General features: G+C 36.2%; 1 long non-coding RNA gene across 1 annotated transcript in view; it reads left to right on the forward strand.

The window, feature by feature from the left end:
- The first annotated feature begins 318 nt into the window (after positions 1–318).
- The window catches only part of LOC113508588, an 84,901-nt gene continuing 60,428 nt past the window's right edge, over positions 319–24,791 (forward strand). The window contains exons 1-2 of the long non-coding RNA XR_003402033.1: positions 319–2,620; positions 2,976–3,015. This is a non-coding gene — a long non-coding RNA (uncharacterized LOC113508588). The remainder of the gene's footprint in view (positions 2,621–2,975; positions 3,016–24,791) is intronic.

Raw genomic sequence — 24,791 nt, forward strand, 5'->3', positions numbered from 1 at the left:
GGACAAATGTTTGTCTGAAGAGCACGCTCATTCGTCTGCGCGGAATTTATCTATATTAAATCTTACATGTACCTTTGACTAATATAGGGAAAACAAGTAAGTAAAGCCGCGTCGAAATGACAGTGTAGCAGTGGCTATGAAAACGGCACGTGTAGGTAATTATTGTCATGCACTAATTATGAAATAAGGTTCCGCCATTTTGGTGCTAAGGTTATGTAAAAAAATTTGTCAGATGTAACATGCTTAAATATGTCAAATGAAACAATTTAAGCGTTTTATTAAAATATGCCATTTTAATACCACAGTTGAATAGTTTCATTTCGATAGCAAGTCGACAAAAAAATGGCGTCGAAATTGTCATCAGCTGATTGAAATATCATAGTTATTACCTTATTTTTCTCAAACAGACTTACTATTTTATTAGTATTTTTATGCACAAAAATCAGAATTTGAAACACGACTGGTTGTCGCAGAAACACGCTACATAATAATATTGAGCTTGATGAATAATTCGGGAACTCATTCACGGAGTGATTCAGCTCGTCGGATGATTCTAGATAGGCAGGAGGTAATAGAGTGTCGAGCTCGCCTAATTTGTAAGGAGCTGAATTAAATTGCCTCCCGAATAATGATCTTCGCCCGTGTTAATAAGGCGAAATCATGGAGCACGGAGGTTTGGCCCATTTTATTTAACGTACCTTTGCGTTTTAAGGTCCTTAGTATTTAGTTTTTTCTTAGAACGTCTCTTTTAATCTAATTTAAAATGTTGTCAGCATTACGTTCTTTAGCGCAAATTAATTAGAGGTTTTATTACATTACGCATTAGTTTTGAACGTAATTCATTATGGAAAATAATTTTCTTTACTTTGATAGTCCATCTAAAAGAAAAGTGTTTTATATATATGTGACAGCAATTGCATGAAAGGCTTTAATATATAGGGTCTTGATTAGTTTATATTTTAGTTACACATCTCCATGGTTACGAGAATTTAAAAAGTGAGTTCACTTCATTTCGAGAAAACGTAAACAATTTTCAGTTTTTCCAGTTATTAAGTTAGAAGGTAAATCTAATTGTGCGTAGTCGACTTCGTTTGTTGTTCGCAGATTTTATTGTTGCGGTGGCCCTCGGTTTTTCAGGATTTTTTCTTGCTGTACGAAAATAGAATTAGTTGCGAGTTTAACTAGCGGAAAAGCTTTTGTTTTACCTATGTTTATGATTTATGTAAAAAGTGACGTAAACGTACTACCGTATTTTGTGGCTCCTGATTGGGAAGAAGTAGCTAATTTGATGATAAGATAACTGAAAATCATTGAAGTATCTAGGATTTTTTTGTGTATGTTTAAAAAACCTAAAATCTATAGATGACACAACTATGCAACTTCTAACATTTCTTCCTCACCTAAAGACGACTGCCTAACGACAGAATGACAATATCTTTGCCTAAAACTTTTTCAGCCAAAACATGCCGAACATACTTCGAGGATGAAAGATTGTAATATTTTTGTGCTCTTAACAAAGAAAACCCTCAGGCAGCGGAGCCCCGGGGCGAAGTCATTAAACTTATACTCGAGTAGCTCACCGAATTAATTAATTAAGCTATATAATATATTGAAAGGTTCATAAAGTGTATAACGGTCGTTGACAAAATTAATAATCTCGAAGAGGGTGTGAGCGTTTCAAATGGTATCATTAAACGCTATTATTCGGATGATGAAATTAATTACGAACATAAAATTTACATATTTTCTGCTGAGTTGGTACTAAGCTGTTCTATAGTACGGAGGGAGGTGTTGTTAATCTGTTTAGAGGCGCTTCTGAGTAAATTTGATAACTAGGCAGTGAAGATGTAAAAATGTTAACGTAATTAGAGCACAGCTAGATTCTAACACAGGCGGGACCGGCAGACATTTTGACAAATTTCTAAATTAGATTTTACCACCTATTCCCACTAAGTGTACTCTACTCTGGTCTATGATTCTTGAAATCTAGTATGAAGCAATAAAATAAGACTATACACAAATCACCCGTTTCATAATAGTAAAACATCGCTTTGATCTAAATATAGGTACCTACCTATTTGAAGCTGGCATCATTAAAAGTTTTAGATGTTTTAGAAGCAAAAAGTTTGCTAATAAAAAGCAGGCTAGGTATTTGGCGTTCAACTCTAGAAAAAAAAAGCGATCAATCATTGATTTAAAATACGAATGCAGGTTTTTAATTTGTCTATAGTGAACACGTCACTACTGAAATCTTTTGCTTTTAATTAGTTTACAAGATTTTCCTACATTGTTGGATTCGATCTAACTCAGTTTAACTTCTGTACGTATTTATAAAATATGTACAAAGCCATAAACATGTCTCGTATATCGTAGATACGCGCTAATGTGTACCAGCTAAGTAGGCAATAGTTGGCGCTCATTCACACGACCATTGTCAAAATAATGGGCAGCACCGCCATTTGGCGACTGGATACGGGTCACATTACACCAAATGGTTAATTAAAATATCTACGGTTATAGTGCGTGTATCCGAACTGTGAAATCATTTCAGTGGAATGGAGCAATGAAAGAGCGTAAACGGTTTGGGCATTGAATGAAACTACCACTTATTATACGTAATGTACGTTAAAATGCATTTTACAGTTGTATGGAGTTATTAATTCTAACAGTATGGACAGGCTTACATCCTGACCGGTGTATTTCTTTACGAAATAATTGGAAAAGTTTGAATGGTAATTCAAATATGTATTTATGTGAATAAATATGTATTTGTGAAAATGAAGTACATAATCGGCACTTGCACAATATAGTTTAAGTTGTCAATCAATGCATCAATTTATAATAATAAAATAACTAAGTTTGGAAAACATCTAAAACGTTATCTCCGTTCTAGGTGATCTCTCTAGACTAGCCGAAAAATCATGTCTCTAAAAACCCAATGTATTTATAATACCATTTTTATTTTTTGTTCTCAGAAAATGAAATGGAAAGGATTAATAATTCGAAGTTAAAGAGGTAAGTGAATCTGATTATATATTACTTACATAAAATTTATATTAAATCAGATTTAGGTATGTCTAGTACGGTAGAGCACTTAAAACTCACGCTTGCCTCGCGTAATTTTTATTATTCACTTAATTTCGAATAGCATCCATAAACGTGATGAAACAAGTTGAAAGAGAAAGTAGTGTGTTGAAATCTAAGCAACAATGAGCAAAATGAACCAAAAAGGTCATATTACACAGAAAACTAGACTGCACGAATAGCCGAGTGGTTGAGGTAACCACGCCAATTCCACTGCGTGCGACGTGCCGCGGGTTCGATCCCCACGTAGGTCAAGAATTTGTGTGATCCACGACTGCTTGTTCTGAGTCTGGGTGTGATTTGTATGTTCGTGAAACCTCTCTTGACACAAGGATTAAATTCCTTACTACGTGAGTCATTTTTAAAAATATAAATAGAATAGAAAACACAAATTATACCCGACTACATGAAAATGAAGGTAGTATTATTCTTGCCGTATCCTAGTATTCCCCATAGGAGTCTCCAGCACTGCAAGCACCTTGTTCCCGCCAACTTAAAGTATGAAACTTTGTAACGTAAGTCAGACGTGGCAACTTTCCACAATCTGATAAAGATTTGTCGTCTGATATATTGAGAGAAAAATGTTTTTCATTTCATTTCTAGTGGTCAATTGATGAGCAATAACTTTGTGTATTCCAGAAATGTAATATTAAAGGCTTTTGTTATTAAAAAAAATATTAGGCTTGTCAATTTGGAGGACGAAAACGGTTCCTTTTTCTGTCAAAATAGTTTAGCTGGCGTCCACTTTCTTTCTACCTTCAGTAACCCTCTGATTTGTAAGTACCACTTCGAAACGTGATCATAGGCCCCCAGTGGTTCCAAGGTTCGGTAACAATTAGAGAAGACTATAATCGAATAAACATAAGACTAATAGTCTCTGAAGACATATTAAAACACTTAAAGCGTTAATTATAATACTGTGATCTGCTCTCAATGTATTTACATAAGGGAATAGAAACTCTGTTGGGATTAGGTAACCCTTCTGTGATATTCGACATGAAATTCGAATTTACAGAGTGGTAATCGAATCTAGGTACGCTGTCAAGCGGTTAATACAATCTTAATATGTAATATGCGTGTCTGTTGAGGTAATTGGTGTAGACTGACAATGTTAAGGTGTTGAGGATCAATTGAATACACGGTGTTTATAGAAATATAAATTAAAAGCTTCTAAAACTCATTGACAGTATTTAAAGTTTACATTGGGAAACTCAAAATCTAACTTCGATTCTGGGCTCCAGAATTATTAATGCTTAGTTAAATCACATTATCTATACTCTATACTAATATATAAAGCTGAAGAGCTTGTTTGTTTGATCGCGCTAATCTCAGGAACCACTGGTCCAAATTGAAAAATTATTTTTGTGTTTAATAGACCATTCATCGAGGAAGGCTTTAGGCTATAAACCATCATGTTGTGACTAATAGGAGCGAAGATGTGAAAAAAACAGGGCAGGTATAAATCATAAGTTATATCTTCTACCCACGGGGACGAAGTCGTGGGCAACAGCTAGTGTTATATAAAACCGTTAGAATGGCAAAAATATATTACATAATAAAGATTAGTTTAAAAAGATTCAAAAGTTTGTAATAAATCGTTTTAAACAAATTCGCAGTTATAATTCAATTTCACAATAAAACAATGAAAAAAGAACAAAACCTGTAGCAAAAACACAAACACAAAATCTCGTTGTTCATAAAAAACAAAAAGTACTTCAAATAGAGCACACTATTTCAGTATTCTAGAGCCAGGGCTCATTGTAAATTCTCAGTAGGGCCGTATGTTGGCGGCAACTGTGCGGAAAATTGTAGCCAGTGTAGCAGAGCTACCTGTCTGGTCAACTTGAGCACATCAACCGTGAAGCACTGTCAGCTATAAAGCGCTCATTAATTGTCTATACTATTAAACGTTTAATATATGAAGCTGCTTTATGTTAGTAATAAGAGAGAAGTTGCAATGAAAGTTTTTTGGGGGATTAGTTTGCTTTGCTGTCTAGACATCTATCTACAGTTACTGTTTCAAAATCAACTGTTCAGCTTTTTGTAATCATAATTTATCCCAAATAATTCCTATGCAAATAAAATTTTCACGTTTTAAAGAAGTACGCATAACGAAAGAAATCCCACTCTGCAAAAACCACCATTACACTAAATTGAAAAGAAGTGCAATTTAAGAAACTGTATTATTTTATAGAAAAAGCTCCGCCTCACAAAAATCTTTTCCCAATTATCCGCATTATTTTTACGCTTTCCCAAGCAGTTTGGCCGGAGCCCATTTTAAAATCTTAACCCTCGCAAACTAAAGAGGTTTAACCCGGAGTCCGCTACTTCCTATTTATCCAGCTGCAGCAACATTGTTTCGCATTCAAACATCGTGAAATTTAATTTATATTAACGTAGTAATGAGATTAACTCCAATTTAAGCGTCCTGTATAAATACTTTGATCTCGTTAGCATTGTCGCGGCCTCAACTCGTGTTTATTAAACGAGTCACAATGGAAGGCGAAAATCTCCAGCTACAACTAAATCATAGTTGGAAACAAAAGGTGATCTCGGATATTAAATTCTGTTGTACATCAGTGACGCCGGGGGCTTGTAATCGACTCCGCAATGTGACGGAGCGTAATGAATTAAATGTGCCGACAGTACTCATTGTTTGGCAATAGGTACGATTAAAATTTAAGAATATAACGTTTAAAATAAAATAAATTTAAAATACTGCCCATTTCTGACTGAAATGACTGAATTCTTAATATTTGTAATGCGATTAGAACTGCCTCGTGGTAGAAGAAACTCCAGAAAGTAGAGAAGCACATATTTGCAAGAGTGATCCATAATTTAAGGACCAACAATTAGCCATGCATACTTTTTGTTTTATTATACATTATATAGTCGCTATTATTTAAGACTAAGATAAAATGAAGCTCAGCTAATTAGCACTCGACCTTGCGAAAGTGGTCCAAAAAACAAATAGCTCCCAAACCACAAAGCTTGACAAAACATAAAGCTAAAATAAAAGAAAACATTGTAATTATCTTGTTTCTTTACAATCATACCTGGACTACCCACAAACATGTTGCAGCCCAACGAACTGACAAATTTAGGTAATAAGACATTGTTCACGGGCAGCCGAATAAAAATCATATCTCTTAGTATTTCGTTTATTATGAGTTTACAAAAAAATATGTTCTTCGAGTGAGTGAATCTCCAAATTAGGTACATACTTACTTAGGTCATAGTAGACATCACCTTCGAAGTATAGAGAATAAGTCAAAATTAATTAAAGGTATCGAAAATTAATTGTTTTCCAATAAATTCATGATCTTCAGCTGTTCATAAGAAAAGAAGAAAAATAAACCAGATACATCAATATGGAATAAAAATCACAGCACTTCCCTATTAATTGAAACGGCCAATTAGTCCAGCAGACAACACTACGCCAGGATCCGAGGGGAACTCCCCCGCTATCGGTCGTCCAGCTGGTAATTTTCATTTTGACGATCATCCCGTTCCGAATCGTATTTGTGGAGTGGTTATCGGGCACTTACGTCCACGCAAACTGTCATAGAAGACATTATCGTAAGTTTTAGTATCAATCGCAGTGGTGGCTTGATTACGGTCTTAGTTACCACAATATGGTACTTGTTGTTGTACGTCGTAGGGTCTGAGGTAGTGAGTGCTCTTTAAGAAGTTGCACTAGAAATTAAGATAAAAAAAGTAAAAGAATTCTTAACCTTTTTTTTTAACCTTAGGTAAAGTCGGGGAACGTCACAAATGCTATTAAAAGTGAAGAAGCTTTCATATTCCAAGTATCAGTGAATGCGGCTCAACTTCCAAGCAAACCCACAGTGACGTAAATAAAAAGTGCGCTTACTCGAGGCTTCCTGCGTGTATCTCCTCTAATGGACCACAATTGTACGTGTGTCAGTCAGAAGTCTCCGCAATGAATGCTCAGCACAACAATTATTTGTCACTGTCCTCAAGGATTGATCCTGTAATAACTCACTCACTGCGTACTTGTACAATGTTTGTGCGATATGTTATCTTGTCATATCATATACGTGTCCACGTCCGTAAAAAATGAAGCTGACCAAAAGTTCAATCTCGTCCTCGGAGTCTTCCATCAAAATAATATAAGCTGCCTTTTATTACAACAAAAAAGCCAGTAATGCCCGAAAAAATGATAGTTCGCGAGATACGTGGCATATGTGCGGCCACAATTTAGCAGAAATGACCCAGACATCGCGTACGAATAGTAACAATATTTACAGCGGCTATTACTGGCCTTTTATGTGACACAAATGCTAGTCGGTGTAATCTGGGACACTTTTTACGAGCATTTTAAGTAATGTGGTGGCTGCAGGTATAAATCACAGGCACAATAGTTGCAGCATTTGCATAAAACGACGCTTTGTATCCGAACTTGCTGTCATTTTAATTTAATATTAAACGTATAGCAGTTAATTTATTTTAAAGCGTGAGTCCCGCATCGCTGTAAAAATTGCTTTAGCGGGACTTTGTTAACCGATAGGTGGATTAATTTGATCACGTTAAAGCTTTACAGTTCCCAGTGAATGGGACTCATTATTTAATTACTAGTCTTTCAACCGGCGGCTGCAGCGGTTTTATTGTATTGTTCATAATTATTTCCAATTTCAAAATTGTTTTAATACAATGTTTGCTGTAATTTGTAACAGGTGATCGCTTTCCAATCGTGGCCAATATCAATTAAGTATAAACGGCTCGGACTTTTCACACCCCTGTCCGTCGTGCAGCGTACTCAATCTTTTACCTACTCACTATTGTCATTTATTAAGTTGAAAAGGTCTTTGATGTAATTTTTTTATACCAAAATATTAACTTTCAGTAGGTCTTTATATTATATCTTTACGCATCTGGTGGATGCGTAAAGATATAATCAAAATCAATTTATTCACATCAGGCTTCCAATTAGCAATTTTTGATGGTCAGATTACATTGGACAGCACCCAGTTTCGCCCACCCTTTACCGCTTCCTAAGTGCTTTTGCTGTGTGAGAAGAGACGGCGCAACAAACTCCCCAGCAGTACTCTGTATCGTTTACAATATTATTACAGAATACAATTTAAAATAATAAAGGGAACACTTAAACATATGTACAATATTTGGCGAGATGACAACAAGGCTTAGAGAATATTGGGGAAATGATAACATGGGAGGGCTTCAATTAAGAGCACTACCTCTATTAGCCGGCAAGACGCGCTTTACCGGCTATAACCGGCTATAACCGGCCATAGCCGGCTACAACCGGCCCGGCCGTTGCGACACGCCTAATCCGGATAAATGAGACGCGAAAGATGACATCCACTCGCTAATTGGGGAACGGAATTAAGTGCGCACCTTGAGATATTGTTATTAATTTATTTTTTGACGTTTGCGGGGAAGAGTTTGTTATTTATGTACTTGAGACAAAGTTATCAAATTGTATTTATACTATAATTATGTCATTCATTCATGCTCTAACATAGATTAAATCGTTATTAATATCAGCCATTATTTTTCCGCTACAGGGCAAAAGGCCTCATCTCTTTCCTTCCATTAATCTCGGTGTATGGATAACAGAAAAAAAGTTTTTTTGCGATAAATAAAAAATAAACAAATTGTACTTACTTTTTATATAGCATTAACAGTCTTAATCTTACTACGCGTCTATACCATGAACATCTTCATGGGCTAACATGGACTCACTGTCCCTATATTCACATTGAAAACCAAAAGAACTGAAATATCCGGACATAAAAAAGCCACCTAATTTAGACATGTACAAACATATGATACTGTCTTCTTACACTTCAAGAAAATGTAAATATACTTTAGGAACAAACACGCAATACGTAACATACAAAAAAATACAATTTATATTCTGTTAAAGAAAAATCTCAGCCATTTCACAAGGCAATGTTGTGAGAGGGAAATTCTCGATAGATTCATTTAACTAAATAAAATTATTTATTTAACAAGTTGTGTACACAAAAATAAACGAAACATTACATTCGGCGGTGTACAAGGTTATAATATAATAATATATAATAATATCCTGGGACAACTCACACACGGTTATCTGATCCCAAGCTAAGCAGAGCTTGTGTTATGGTAACCAGACAACTGATAAACTTACTTATATATTTCTAAATACATACATATTATAGATAAATTACACCCAGACACCAGAACAAATGATCATGCTCATCACACAACATTTGTCCTGGGCGGGAATCGAACCCACGACCTGCGGTATAGCAGTCAGGGTCACTAACCACTAGACCAACAGGCCCGTCAATCGTCGTATAGTAAGGTGTGCTTGTTTCTTTAAGAAATCTTTTTCCGTTTACCTGAAAAAACAAAATGTTATAAATGTAAACAATAGTATACACTCAGCAACAGGGAAGAATATTGTTAAATTGTTATTGAAACTCATTTGCTAAATTAACTAACGAAGTTTTCTTATATTTTTCTTCAAAACATCGGGTCTCGAGAGTTTCTCAAAAATCTAAGACACACAAAGACACTCAGACTTAAAGATAGCTTTCGTGTATCACACAAATGCTTTTCTCATGCGGGAATCGAATCCGCGATACATCGCAAGCAGTGGGTATAATGTGGGAAACTCTACCACGCGGTTATCGGCTTTGCACATTGGGATTGTTGAACATGTGTAAGACTGTTTATATACACGGTATTTTTTAGTCGTCTTACAAAAGCAGCCCAGTTCATGTATCCGACGTAAAATACCCCTAGACGCGATTATTATTTTTTTATCATAAATTAAGATGATAAGTTTTTATCATGAACGTGTTCTAGTCATTGGATACATGAACTGGGCTGCTTTTGTAAGACGACTAAAAAATCACGGTGTATATTTAACTGTGTATGTGACAAAGCTTGATGCGAAAATAACTGTCTATTAGTTACGTCTTCACGTCTAAACCGTTCAACCGATTATCATAGAACTTGACGTCATGTACTTTTAAAAAGCTTCCCTCCCTTCCCTCTTTATCGTTTTGAATCGCGAAGTAATCATTATTTCCTTACAGACAAGTGCTAAACTAAAAAAGCCCAACTCTTCACTTCTTTATCACATGTTAACTTTTATGAGTCACTGCAAAGGCCAAAATCTTCTGCTGCACCATTCTCTTCCTACACAAATTTAATTAAAACTCTTACATTTGAAAACTACAAATGCAAACACATAAGTATGAAAGCATTACTCCACTCATCCCAGTTTACCTCCAGACTACTTAGATTAGAACCCCTGAAAGGATTCAAGTTATTACGCGTAAGTGCATCAGGGGTCTACCATCACCTTTAAAAACAAGTCATTTCACATGTAGAAGTGAGACAGCGCTCTACGCAGCGAGACTCTCCATCTCGTTTCCACGCTGGCAATGGTCAGGCTTAAAATTGTAGTGGTAGACCCTTATAAACTGAGCTAAGTTATAAGTTATGAAGGAACCTTGTCTCTTATCTACAAGGACTTTCTATTGTTCTTTTAAAATGAATTCTTGAATATATTATGCTAATAATAATTACATATATTTAGTTAAATTGTGTAAGATACGTATGGTTAACAAATTGTGCTTTTGGTAACTATGATAGATTCTCTATATTCTCTAGATTTCAAAAGTAGCAGAGGTTTTGTTACATGTTATAGCTAAATTAATGTTAAATTCTCCTATTATTCAATGATTCATATTATAATTAAAGTAATACAGAAATTAAATCTGATATTTTATAACAATTTAACGTGTACATATTATATTAGCAGAAATTGACTGCGGATATGTAAAGTATATCATTTATGTCACATCCTTTTCAATCACGTTAACTGAAATCTGCTTAGGCCATAAATCAACTTTTGTCAAGCTTTTCAGTGAAGCAACAGAAAAGATGTTTATAATTTATTTCCATATAAATATGGCAATATTCCGATTGGCTCGCTAATTAATGTTTAATCCTCTCCTTAATTACGCCAATAAAGAAAGTGTTCACCAAGGCAGTACAAATTCCTCCCCAGAGCGGGTACTACGAAATACGATATCGCTTACGTATCTTGGCGCTTCGGAAAAAAGATAAACGATTGTTGAAACGAGATAGAAGTATACAAGCACGCTGTGTGAGACAGAGAGGACGATATTTTGCAGCTCTTTCTACACGTACCAAGTAACATCGGTCGCACTGTATAATATCTTCTAAATTACAAAATGACTGAGTTTCAGACATCAAATATAGATGAAGGAGTATCTTTATTAGTTTATGACTCTGTTCGTTGTTAAACTCTGGTTAAACAAAGTTAGCTTCACAAAATACGAATAATTAAAGATTTGAATATGAAAGTAAGTAATTACCTAGAGTCGTTAATAAATAATTCACGAGTTGTTAGTCTTTGTGTTGTATTTGACTTATTTATGTAAGAATAGATTATTAAACTTAAGTAGCTAACAAGGCCTACACAATTGAAAAGTACAAACAATTAAAAAAAAATGGTTATATGCGAGTCCAACTGGCGACAGTGAGCTCTGAGGGTTAACTGATAAAATAGGACAATGAAAACCAAATCCGCAATAAAATATGTTAGTCATCCGTCAAATATATGACCGTACCAACCGTTACTTAACCTCCCCTTTCACTTCTTGTTGTTTTAGGGTAAAAATTAACTGAACATGTATTTCTATGTTCAGTTCGAGTAAACTCTTCATAAGAGTAAACTCACACTATTGCATGTGTCATTTATTAAATACCACTATCTAATAACTTGAAATTTAAAGCTTATTTGTGCTTTTCCTCGAAGATTGTATGCCTATTGTAAATTGGAAATCCATCTACGTCAATTTCTGCAAGTCATTCCTCCCACAGATCATAAAAGCAATATTGAGTTGCGTATATTGCAGAAGTGAAGCAAGGCGACTTACTTGAGAGCATGTATTAGATAAAGGCCAACAGAATTATTGGTAGAGCGATCTGCACTAGTACCTGATAGACAGGGGCTCTCAACATTTTGTAACTTAACACCTTTTCAAGAGTATTTGATTAGTGATTCTAGTGTAATTGTTCATATTTATTTGAGAAGAGCAGAATAAAATGTGGTGACTCAATTAATATTTTCAAAGCAAGGCGAAATTAAGAATCGAAGTAGCTTTGGGCTCCGTTGGCTCACGCATCTATTATTAAAACGCGGAACGTTTGCTTTTTGTTAAGAGCTAACTTTACTCCTTACTCCAACAGCCGCATCAGTGTGGCCGTAACAGCGTAACACAGTACTACGTTAACATTCACATTATAAGTGGTCACATATACTCACCTCAAAATTGATAGTAACTTGTACGCGTTTAATCCAGCCAAAACGTTGACAACCACTGGCGAAGGTAGAAAGTAACTGTGTATACATTGTACGCTTTATACGCCATATCACTAGTAGCTCTGCCAGTCGGAGAAGGCTAAAATATACGATTTTTGCAAGTAAAGAGCAAATACGTGACGGGGAGTCTGAATACATAATATATTGAAGTCGAACCATCTTATAAAGGGTAGAAGTTTAGTTCGAGTTTGGTTCACAAGTTTTTGGTCCAAATGTTGAAGGAAAATGGTGGGATTTACGTGGTTCATATACTATACGTATACTTTGGATATCGGAGCTTGAGTTATGGTATGCGATGGAAATGGAAATTGAAAAAAGGAACCGCTTTTAATTCATTAAATATGGTTGGTCTAAACGGTGTACTTCATGCCTATACAGCTTTATGTCAAGAAATAAATGTGTACTCTTATTCTAGCATGCGATATATGTGTGATTATAAACTATGATGATTAACTGAAGATACTTTCTGGTACACCTTTGCTGATATTTTTAAGACACCTGATTTATATACAGGTAGTCACCTTGTTCCGTAAACTCCTAATGCAGCACCGTAGCCGCTACGGTAACTGTCCAACCACAAAATCTTACAGTACTGAGGCTTAGACGTCACAATCTTAGATACAAATGCATTGAATAGGCATTCTGTAGGTATTTATACATAAGGCGCCACATATTTATACATAAGCTCCCTAATACGATCAATTTTGTGTGGGGATAATGGAAATATATTACGTTTGATGACCCTATTTTTTATTTAAATAATTATCAACGAAACATAAACAAATTGCTTCAAATCGATTTGAAAAGTTAATTCGAGTTAAACTTTTGTCAGTATCCTGTATCGTAACGTTTTAACTTTCCGCCGATTTAACTTGGAAACTGAACTGTACGATAAAGGTCCCAAATTTGTACTTTTGCCGAAGTTTCAGTCATACGCGTACTCTCCACGAGTCATTAGTCACAAATATCTTGTTGGGACGCGACTCCCGTGAGAAACAAAAACCTGTGTATGTTTATTTATGTTTCTGTATATTATACTTTTTTTTTACGATTATGATCATGATATAAAAAGCATTTGCAAGGTTTAAATGAGTTCGTACGTGATGAGTTGCAATGCATTGCCACGCATTTAAAGACACGGGAGACGTCTAGGTTCAGTCAGTAAGAGTCTGTCACTAACCGCTTCCTCTGCCAAGGAGGGTGGATTCCGTGAGCATTCAACTGCTTTGCCAGAAAACCGGTCAAGCGCAAGTCGGATTCGCGACACTTTGGGTTCCGTACATACAGGCTGTAGACAAATATCAGTTGGAAACACCAACAAATTGTAGACCGTAACAAGCATACATAGGCTTCGGAAAGTAAAGAATATATTATCTGTGAAAATTTGAAATGCCTCGCTCTCACGGGTCACAGGCAACGAAGATTCAGTAATAAGGTTCCTAAAAAGGGTCTTAAAAGAGTTAGGTTATCGTTGAGTTACTTTTCAGTCTAATGACTATAACTCTTCATTTAGGTTGTTTTATATTTACTTACGTTCTAGAGAGAGATCCGTAATAATATGAAAGCGTATATGTTTTCATTATATGGTCATCAATTGGTGATTGGTTAAAAATATTTTGCAACAAAAAATGTTTTTGACATTGATTTCGTTTTATTGTGTAATGAGAGGAATAAGGAAAATGTAAATAGAAAAACGAAAAAAAAATAGAATAATACAAGGACGTAAACGGATAAGAGGGATGTAAAGGAAAAGTCCATGGAAAAATGAAATGAGAAATTACCTTTTTTTTCAACTCGAATAATGTCCGACTCAAAAGAAATCATATTAGTCGTCAAGTACTCACTGACTTTATTTCCTGTGTACCATAACTGTGTATTTAAGAGTACATTAATTAATCACTTACTACCAAAACATTTGTTACGATAAAAAAACTCAATCCAAAAGCCTTTCCTGTGTTTCTGTAATCACTACCCGTTTTACTGTCATCATATTTTCCAAACAAGGGCTAATATACCTTCCAGAACCATATCCCGGTATGAGCTTCATAATTTAAAAGTAAACCTATTTTAAGTGGCTCTCCGCACTACGCGACATTACGATAAAAAACTAAGATAAACATCAGAAGGACTTTATTACGTCAAGATACCCGTGTTAGAGCGTGGGTACATGAAGGGACTCCCGGGGCGACACTTGTTCATAAATTAAGAAGAGCCCCACTCATTCCCGTCTTATCTTTATGAGGGTCCCTGCCCACTAGCCGTGGAATTAAGTAATCACACAACATACTACTGAAATTGATCCTGGTTTGGCGAAAAGCGACTCTAAAGACGTACAGATTTTTATTTGATGCTCTGAATTTTTTGCCAGGTTCCACATTTAAAGTTCTTATTAGCAGGCATCAGTTCTTCGTAATTTATTTTTCATATTTTTGCTAGAGATAGTCTTGCTGATAATCGTCTTACCAAGAATAACCCTGTTACCCAGTAAATGAGTTACGGGTCGCCGGTCTTTGTATCTTTCTGAAAGCTAGAAGCCGACAGTTACTATGTTCTACTTAGCTTGGTTTTCGTGAAACGACAAGTATTGCTCTGAGTTATTTAATTACATTAATATATACCCAGAACGCGAGATCGTTAAGTATGGTACATGAAATTCCACATTAGACTTTCTCAAATTATCAATTTAACATGCAAAATGTATTCACGCGGACAACATTACAGGGATGAGTGTAGCCGGTGTGAGCACACGAGCGATGTTTTCAAAACTCTTAAGGATAAACACTTAAACTCGGGACACGGGGACACCTGTAGCAATGCAAATATCGGATCCGTGGAGCGCTAACCGAAGCGCATACACTAGTTAAGTTTACCCTTGTTCATGTAACAAGTTTTACTTTTATTTTTTAAGTGAAGTCCTGTATGCGGTCCCCGTGCATGTTTGTACGTGTCGCCTGTATGCGGGGTGATCGTAAACATGCTCACCGCGAGTTGTGTTTGAGTTTGTTACTCAAACTCAAATGTTTGAGTGAGGTATGACGATGTAGTTTAGGACACCGATCATAAGTTTTCCCCAAAAGTGCATACAAAATGTTGTAGCACTTAAGACAAGACGGCGAAAAAGAACTACAAGCATCGATCAAGTTTTCTACGTTGTGCAGTAGAGGGTTGGGTTTGTTGCAATAACCGCAATGACTCAGAAATGTAAAGACGGTGTAATTTAAGAATCAGAAGGTTTTGAAGGGCCCTGATGGGGCCTTTTGCATCTACGGAAAACAGAAAGAGGTTATGTCTATAACGTAGTGAAGTGGTTCAAGTCAAAATCTCTGAATTATTCCTATAATCCTTCACCTCGATGGTGTGATCCTACTTTGTTGTTGTTCCCTTAATCATAATTGAATTGTTGTGTTCGTTCCTGATATTGGTGGCTATCATAAAGAAGCTATTAGAATATAAGTTCCATTTTCGGTTATATTCGGTTGTTATTTGAACCTAAATATATTTATACCTAGAAAATTTTCTAATAGTCATAAATAAAGGTCTACTAGTTTTGCTTTCGGCAACAACGCATAATTAAACCTATGAACAAAACTCATAGAAATATATGTAATTGGGTAAATGAAAAAACTAGCCAATCACTGCATTTATAGATGGACTTGTTTTACGCGATGTGTTATATTTTAATTTTAAACTATTTATCGAAAGCCTGAAATGTCCAATGTCTAATTTGCGGCTACTGAAATTAGAAAACGATAATACGATAAACACGTAAATGTAATACAACACCATCTAAAAAGGTGTACAGAATCTAATTTAATGACTTCTCCACAGCTGTCTTCGAAATAGAACCCATCAAAATTATTGGTTGCAAACAGTTGCCATCAGAACAATGACTTAGGTTTGCGGTAAGTGTAAATTGGCTTGTAAAACTTGGGCGGTAACAGTAAATTCCGAGGCTCGTAAACACTATGATAACGGTCACATTACGTTCTCTGCCTGAATCATTAATGTGTTACATTAAACGGTAATAGAAATGCTGCACGACTGTAGGGTTGCTGCTACGACTTCTAAGAGGTGTGAGATTGGTTTTGCATTTCCATATAGAAGGATTTTGAAGAGACTTCGATTTTTTTTTCGGTAAGTGTAGTGGATTTTGTGAATGCCTTTTGTATACTGACTCATTTTTAAAATAAACTTCTTCTGTTTTTAAAGATGGCGATATCAAAAATTACTGTTGAAATGCGAATATTTCAAAGTTTCACAAAAAGGGTCCATTATTTGTGGGTGGTAGTCTACAAAAATATTTAACTAAACAAACGAACGACAAAGACTAACAAAACAATGAAACCTCTCTGAATACATACTTGTACGAGCTAAACAATAATTCTCTAGAGACCCTAATAGTTAAGGTAACGAGTTTCAGCTTTCCTAAAGATAAATATCACCATTACATCCCAACAAGCCAATCCAACTAACGAGAAACTAATTAAAAAACAAACTAACAACGAACAAACCACAAATCAATAGCAAAAAGCTGAGAAACTTTATACGTAGTTAAATCGTAACAATAACTAAACGCCTTGTTTGAAAACCCGTGAATCTGTGCCGAGAATTATTGGGGTTCACTCTCGAAGAGATGGCGGCTACAACTCAGGTCCCTTGTCAATTTACCAACCGTATTTATGTCCGCCTGTGTCAAGTGATTTAAAAGTTTACTGGACCACTATTATTGTAATAAATCTCGTGGTGACGCGTCTGGACCATCATTCACCACCCCCCCCGAGAATATTGGAATATGAATTATTGTGGCCGTAATGCGCTTTAATTGTTTGTGGTCACCCTATTGGCTCCCATGGGCATCGTAAGGGTTACAAACCTGGCCCAAAGTATGGGAAGAGTACACCTGTGAACAATTTATAATTAGCTATGGTCATTCGCTTGACAGTTGCGGTCGTAACGGCTATTATGGGTAATAGTGAGGGTTGTGCTAAAATTATTTGAATAGAATCTCCAAGTAAATAACACGTATTTAAATTTCGAGGATAGTGATTCTTCGCACTTTTGAGACAACTAAAGCTTTGGAAATCCAGTTTTCATTAGGAATTTAATACATATTTCCGTGAGCTTGTCTCTTGCAATAAAATCGTATGAGAAGTTGTGATATACGTTGGAGATCGTGTTAAGCGGTCACCCAGTCCCACAAAGCGCACTTGAGCGAGTGTCAGCCGGGACCCTCTATTATTTAAATGCTGACCTCCGAGCGTTGTCGGGCGGCGCCAAGTGGTGTGCCATATTGTCTTAAATCCGGATCACACGAGTTCCGGAGCCCGCTTTGACAAGGGCCCTCGCATCAGTGGCTGAGCAAACACAATGGGACGCTCAACGCGGCAAGGAATACTGGCTTGTGCAAGGAGCCTTGCAGTTTGCAGCTTACTCGCAGGCGCTGGATTATTCTGCGTCAAGTATAGCTTCACTTATTGCTTAGGTAATAGTCCTGTCGGCGTTCCCGCTGTAGGTAAGTGCTCGACCTTTTAAGGGATTGAATGACACACAGTTTATTTAGAAAACACCCACGTGATCTATATACGAACAGTCAGCAACAAAAATCGATGAACAAAATCGGATAAACGAACTGCCAGAAATGCTTTGTGACATTAGTATATTCGTGTTTTGTTTTCAGTAGGGTTCTGATGTCAAAGCAATTATGTCTCGTACGAGCAGTGAACAATTGAACTCGATTGTTTGGAGATTTGTTAATCTGGTTTTGTTCATGGAATCTGTTGATGACTGCACGTGGAATTCTTGAGAATCTGTGCCTTATTGAAAAATGATTCCGTCAATACAAAATGAAATAATATTAGTCAAACCTTAAACTGCATCAGAAGGTGTTTGCACAGATAGTATTGAAACTGTTACTGGAATAGAATAGAAGAGAACACAATAATCGATTCAGTATTCCCGTTCAAGGAGGACTATAAAGGGTGTTTGCTTATTTTTAGTGTCTGTTCATGGACTCAAGGATAGAGAAACCCCATTGGAAATCCCACAACGGTCCCGCCTGGCTTATTCTATAAGAGAAAACCTGCATTGACGTAAGTCCTAAAGGATACGAGCCACCATGTTCTGTGCTAGTGGAAAATAAATGCATAATGCTGACGGAATTTTTCGCTGTTTTTAAAGCTAGACCATGTTGTTTTCATTATACCTATTTCACATATCTTTGTATAATCTGCGGTATTTTTTGGAACTGTACATCTATGGCGAGAGTTTTTAGAGATATTGTGCTCAGCATATGTGTGTCCTGGTCATCATGTCTCTATGTTTATTAGAGATAGCAAGAAATACATTTCTGAAAGCTACTCGTATTCGCTCGACACGATGTTAACCGATCCCCATAAAACCATAAGACCTCCTTTCGAATGATAACGCAGACCTAATGTGAAGTTAATATTTCGCAATGTGTGCTTTAAAACCGCATAATATCATTAATAACACTGCCGCAGTCCATACATTAGAACAATGTAACGGGCGAACATTATCGCGTTTGAATCACGGCTAAATAGCTACTAAAATAATAATACTAACTAATCCCAATATATTACCGAACAATTGGAGTTAAACAATTCTAACCAAAATTAGAGACTTCATTTAACAATCGTTTAAATTTAGTGCGCCATTAGCGATCAACTGCGCGGAACATGGCCGTCCAAGTGGTACGAGTTGCCGCGTAAAAAGAGAACGTCCAATTCACCCAATATTTACTTTAAAACGTACCGCTCCGCTCAATTTACTATTTTAAAACGACAAAATTTCGTTCTGATAGCAATTTGTTCGAGATGACCCGTTTGTACACAATCCGGAACGACCTAAATATTATTGAAAGTTACCAGCACATGTGTTGGTCGCTCGAAATTTAAAGTTCATATAGCAAATACGGTTTGGAGTACCCGCAGTTAAGTACAAATGTTACAATCGCATTCCCTATTATTGCCTTTGGACTCCGGTGGTGTATGGAACATTCCAACTGTTGCCGGTCCAACAAATACCGCGTTGCTGCACTATTACCGATACATTATGAGCAGACACGTATTACACACGATATTAGACGCTAACACGTCCGGGTAAGGCTCATCGTGCATGTCAACTTAGGGTGAATAGTTGTCCTAAGTCATTGTTCAAGCTGGATTGTTTTGGAGCTGCGTTGTTACATAACTTTAGATAAGTCCTGTACACAAATAGTTTCATGAGCTACAGTAATTAAGGGGAAATTTTGTTTTATGACAATCTGGGGATGTGCGCGCTGTACTGGCTGTTCCGAGAGATACCGGGAATTGGGTCAAGTTTAAACACATCAGTTTTGGTTAGTGTTACGACGATGCGACACTTATTTTTTATGAGCATGAGTAAAGATGAAAAATGTGGAGAGAGCAAAGTTAGGCGAAGCCGTTGTCGTTATGGGAGAGCTTTTGCAGTAAAAAAAACCCACGTTAATACGATAAATGTTTCCTTTTGATATTAGTAAACATGATGAGAACAAACTTTTGTTAGAAAATTAAAGGATTGCATTAAAGTATACATTTAAACACTACGATAAAATCCTATTTGCAAACCAATGTAACGGTTACAGCATATAACCGAGCAACATTAATACATTACCTTAACACGGAAACTAGAACATTTTAATTAACGGAACATCGATAGTGTATGTCCATGCTTCTGTTTACCCCCATTTATCATTGGATTAAGCCTATCCCCCTGTATATTATTTTTATTCATCCCCGGGGGCGAATTGTGTCCGTTTGTCGGACAACGGATGTTTAATAATGTGTGTATCGCGGCTGAATGTAGAATTAGCTGTAATACAAAATGGATAGTCGCCTCGCTAAATCTATTAATTTTTTAAACCGTTCTGCTTGTTGTTGTTATTTTTTGCAATCATTTCCGTGATACGGTATGTATAAAGGAATATTTATAAATGTTGGCCTGGCAAGTCGAAGGTAAAACAAGTTCAAATTATGGCTCGCATCAACGTTTTTAAGAATTCATATGCGTACTACGAAGTAATTATCCAGAGCTAAATCCATATTTCAAGGGCGTGCTTAAAACAACAGCAGAAACCTACGAAACGATTCTAAAAACTCTGCCAGATAGTGCATCAACCATTGGATGGAATTGTGACAAAAATGCTCCACAACAGATGTCTAAAGTCTATCTCCTGTAGAGAGCATCACATATTCCATAAATTTGGTCGTTTGGCTATTGACCTGGATCTAAACTCGAAATCTTTCGACTGCCAGCACTTTTAAAGCTACCTAGTTTAAAAACTTCATGTAATCCCACCGAAATACGAACACACACGGTTGGAAAATAAGAACCTTCTTTTTGTTGATCCAGTTAACATTTTCAGTTGGCTATTTACTGCTATGTACGTCGGTAACGGCTGAACTGCAGTCGGAATGGTGACTAAGGCTATAGTATCGCCGGTTGCTGCGACTTTCCGAAACCATTTGGATCGATAGACCAGCCAGAGCAATATCCATCAACAAAATTGACTCTATTTCGATCTCTTTACTTTGTATGTATCTCTTACTGACGTTTATTTGATTTGCGATGGATGGAACGTATAATGGGACGGTAGATACCTCTTTATTTATATTGTTCCTTATTTGTACGTAAATTTTCTGATTTCATTTTCGGAGTATGACTATAGATTTTACGTTGTTTTGCAACAGTATCATTCAAGTTTTCACTTAAAAGAAAAACTGAATGACAAGATTTAACCTTCAAATTTTTTTCGATAAATATTGAACTGATTTTAAAAACATTTAGTCCATGATATAAATATTTAAGTGTTAATAGAATTCCTGCTTACGTTACGTTTTTTCGGAAGTACATGTTTGGTTATTACATCTCTTTAACTGATTTTCATCGTTATCGTCGTTCTGTAAGTGTTTGGAGTAAAACCTCAAGTTCTTTTATCACTTCTTTAATTCTAACAGAGACAGTACTATAGAAGGCCATTAATCCTAACTTCCTTACGGTAAGGAAGGCGAGCCAGTAAAAGGGTGTGGTATTAAGCAATATTTTAAAAGCTGGCTAATCTGTAGCTCATAATTCATGTGTGGAGCGTTTTAAAACATGTTTTATATGTGAAAGCAAAAACTTCTAGCAGGATGGTAGTGGGGCCATATTTATGGCCGCTTCGTCCATAATGGTGCATTAATCACCTTCGTTTCGGCCGCGGATTATTTTATGGCTGTGGCTATGACGGGCCCCGCATTATAATATATTATCATTTTCTTATTTCATCGCTTCCTCTTTATTTACTGGAGCTTAGATTTTATTTTCTGCGCTCGGTTGGAGCTCGTGGTACTGTGGCAGCTGAAGTGTTTTTGCATTCTAAGTTTTTTTTGCGTTTGTTGTTTCTGTTCATGTTTAATGTTTTGTGTTAGTTGTTTCAGAAGAATATAATAACAACAGTGTTCGTTAGTAAATATAGATAGCAAAAACCGCTTAAAAGTTTTGTATTATTCGTATTATGTGTTAGGTACAACTTTTAATTACCGATACAAATATAGTTTTGTTGACTTAACTGTGTCTTATGGCATGTGACTGATACCACTTTTGTGTGTGAATTAAAGCAAGTAAAAAAACTAAAGAAAAATATTATAATGTAAAATTTTATGTGTTCCAAAATAGGCTATGTACAGTCAGTTCCATAATCCGTTGTAAAATCGCATTTACTATCTGAAGCTCAGAGTTAATCTAAAATAGAATTTGGAACGGACAGCACGCGAGCTCTGACGTTGCAATGTAACATTACTAAAATAACTCCTCGAATAGTGCCTCTAGCCTGAGCCCGCTGTTGGGACAATTGTGGTCCTCAAAACTGTCTCACAATGCAACGTGAAGAGATGAGTACACTTAGTAAGTGACTTGGGTAAATTCGAATGTAATACATCCTGACGTAGATCGGTTTAGCTGAGCTGCAATACTCGGGGGAGTCTCGTACAAAACTAATATTTGTGGCCTACAGGGCTTGTGGGGTTTGTGGTCAGCACGATATGCAACGATCTAAGGTTTGGATATATGCTTCACTGTCTGCTAAATATTGTAAATTTTGTTCGTTACCAAATATCTGGTAATTTGACTTTGTAACTTAAAAATGAACTCGTCCTTGTTAAATGTTCTTTTCGCATTTAAGCTGCTGACATGGACGCCGAAAAAAGGATGAAGATAATGTAATTTTGTTACGATCTCTTGACACTAGTTTAATCTCGTCCCTCAATTCCGGCCGGCAGACTGATGGCCACACTACACGGACCCATATAAAGGAATCTTAAGCCGAGGCAGCAGAGCACAAATCCAAGCGGACAAATTGAAAAACCACTGAAACACGGAGGCCCGTAGACGTGGCGTACCGTTATAACCACTACGCATTACGGCCGAATTCCCGTCTCGGTCGTCCGTATACGGCCCGGAATAACACAGATCGGTAACGAAACACAATGGCGAGCTGTTCCGGGGAATCTATTCCGCCCCCTAATCCAGAAAGGTCGCTGGCAGCTATTCGATAACCACTTAGAGTGGGCACGATTGTACCGCGCTGATAACAGTAGCCGCGCCGCGCCGTACGCTTTATTATGATTAGATTATGAAGATGTACATGTATCAACAGATTCCGAACTTCGGCGCTTGCGTTTGTGTACGCTGGTGATAATGAATTGAATGCGGCATTAAATAATACATTACCACGTTTTTATTTCAAGAAATAAAGATTTTTGAGGCATTCCAAATTTGTCTGAAATATTTTAGCTTACTTTTAATACAGGTAGAATAGAATGCTCGTCGCAACAGTAATTAATGATATCAAACTCACTCAATGCTTTAAATTTAAATAAAGAATCATCTAAAACCTAAAACACAGCTAACACTTTCAACACTATATAAATCCCTACCGCGCTGCATCTTTCTTCTTGGCTAAAAACAAAATTTAAAATATAAATCCTAAACCGATTTGGAAAAGGCCGACAAACTAATTAAGTAGAGTATTACATGATCCATATATAATTTTAGTCATAAATCATATGATATTAATACCTGTTATATAATTAATTCAACAAATATATCATATTCTATTATTTATTATGGTTTACCGATTACTGAACAGCAAATTTGCAATAAATTGCGAAATAATTTCAGGTTTAACGTTTCAACATAAAAGTACCGCTAATGTGTTTTAACCTATGTTCCATTTTATGACACGACTATATTACAAAATCATCTAAAATTCAATATCATTGATTATGCCACAGCATTGAGATAAACCTTAATTGATTTATACAAAAACTTACAGTAATATCACAAGTGCAGTAAATACCTGAAAATTGGTTTTCCAAATAAAGCAAGCACCTTCCAGTCCCCATAAATAGACAGCTTTAGGATTGAAATACATTAAGGTGTAACTATTCATAAGCTAGCTTTTAGGAAAGTATTTCAATTTGAAATCCGATCATTAACGCATTCTACAAACTCGGGTATGCCATCTATCAAACCGATGATTTGGTACGATAGCTTAAGATAAATATCTGACTATCACTCGTTTAATCGCCATCGGACTCCCGACCGTTGCGAGTGATTAGCTAATACGCTGTTATTGGAAAAACTGGTAGTCGGCAGACGCTGTAATAGAATTCCTAAAGTCTCAAGCGGTCCAATTATGCTCAGTATGGGCAAGTCCAAAGTTGTGTGGTTGCGCTCATCCTGAAACGGTAAACATCGATCAGCATTGTAAATACTTGGTTTTTGTGATTGAAACTGACGTCATTAGATGACAGCTTGATTGCAGAAGTTGCTCAATGATTTGTAAATAGATGGCCATTACAATTTCCTTATTGCATGACGCATACATTTATTTTCGCGCATGTAAATCATATTTTGGAATCTCGACATGTAATCATGGAGCCTTCTATCTCCAAGCATGTGATCAAATATTCATCAAAGAAGTAAAATATTTGAAAGACTATCTCCTCTTCATTTTTCACTTGAATATGCGAAAAATGAAGTACACAAGTGCTAGCATGTCAAAAGTCTTTGTCCTGGTCATTTCTTTATTCCATTCTACCTACTCCCTTCTTTATTTTTCCTCCACTACCACTCTCCCTCTACATCTCCATCCAAGTTCGCCAATTCTTTTAAATCTAAGTAGTACTTTGTCATTCCCTTTATAGCAAGATCAACAAGTCAGTTTAATTCAAGTCATAGTCTTACGTAGTTCATCTTATGTAGAGTTTCTCATCTCCGATTTTTTGAAATA

The sequence above is a fragment of the Trichoplusia ni genome, chromosome 2 (assembly GCF_003590095.1).
Source record: "Trichoplusia ni isolate ovarian cell line Hi5 chromosome 2, tn1, whole genome shotgun sequence".
NCBI lineage: Eukaryota > Metazoa > Arthropoda > Insecta > Lepidoptera > Noctuidae > Trichoplusia > Trichoplusia ni.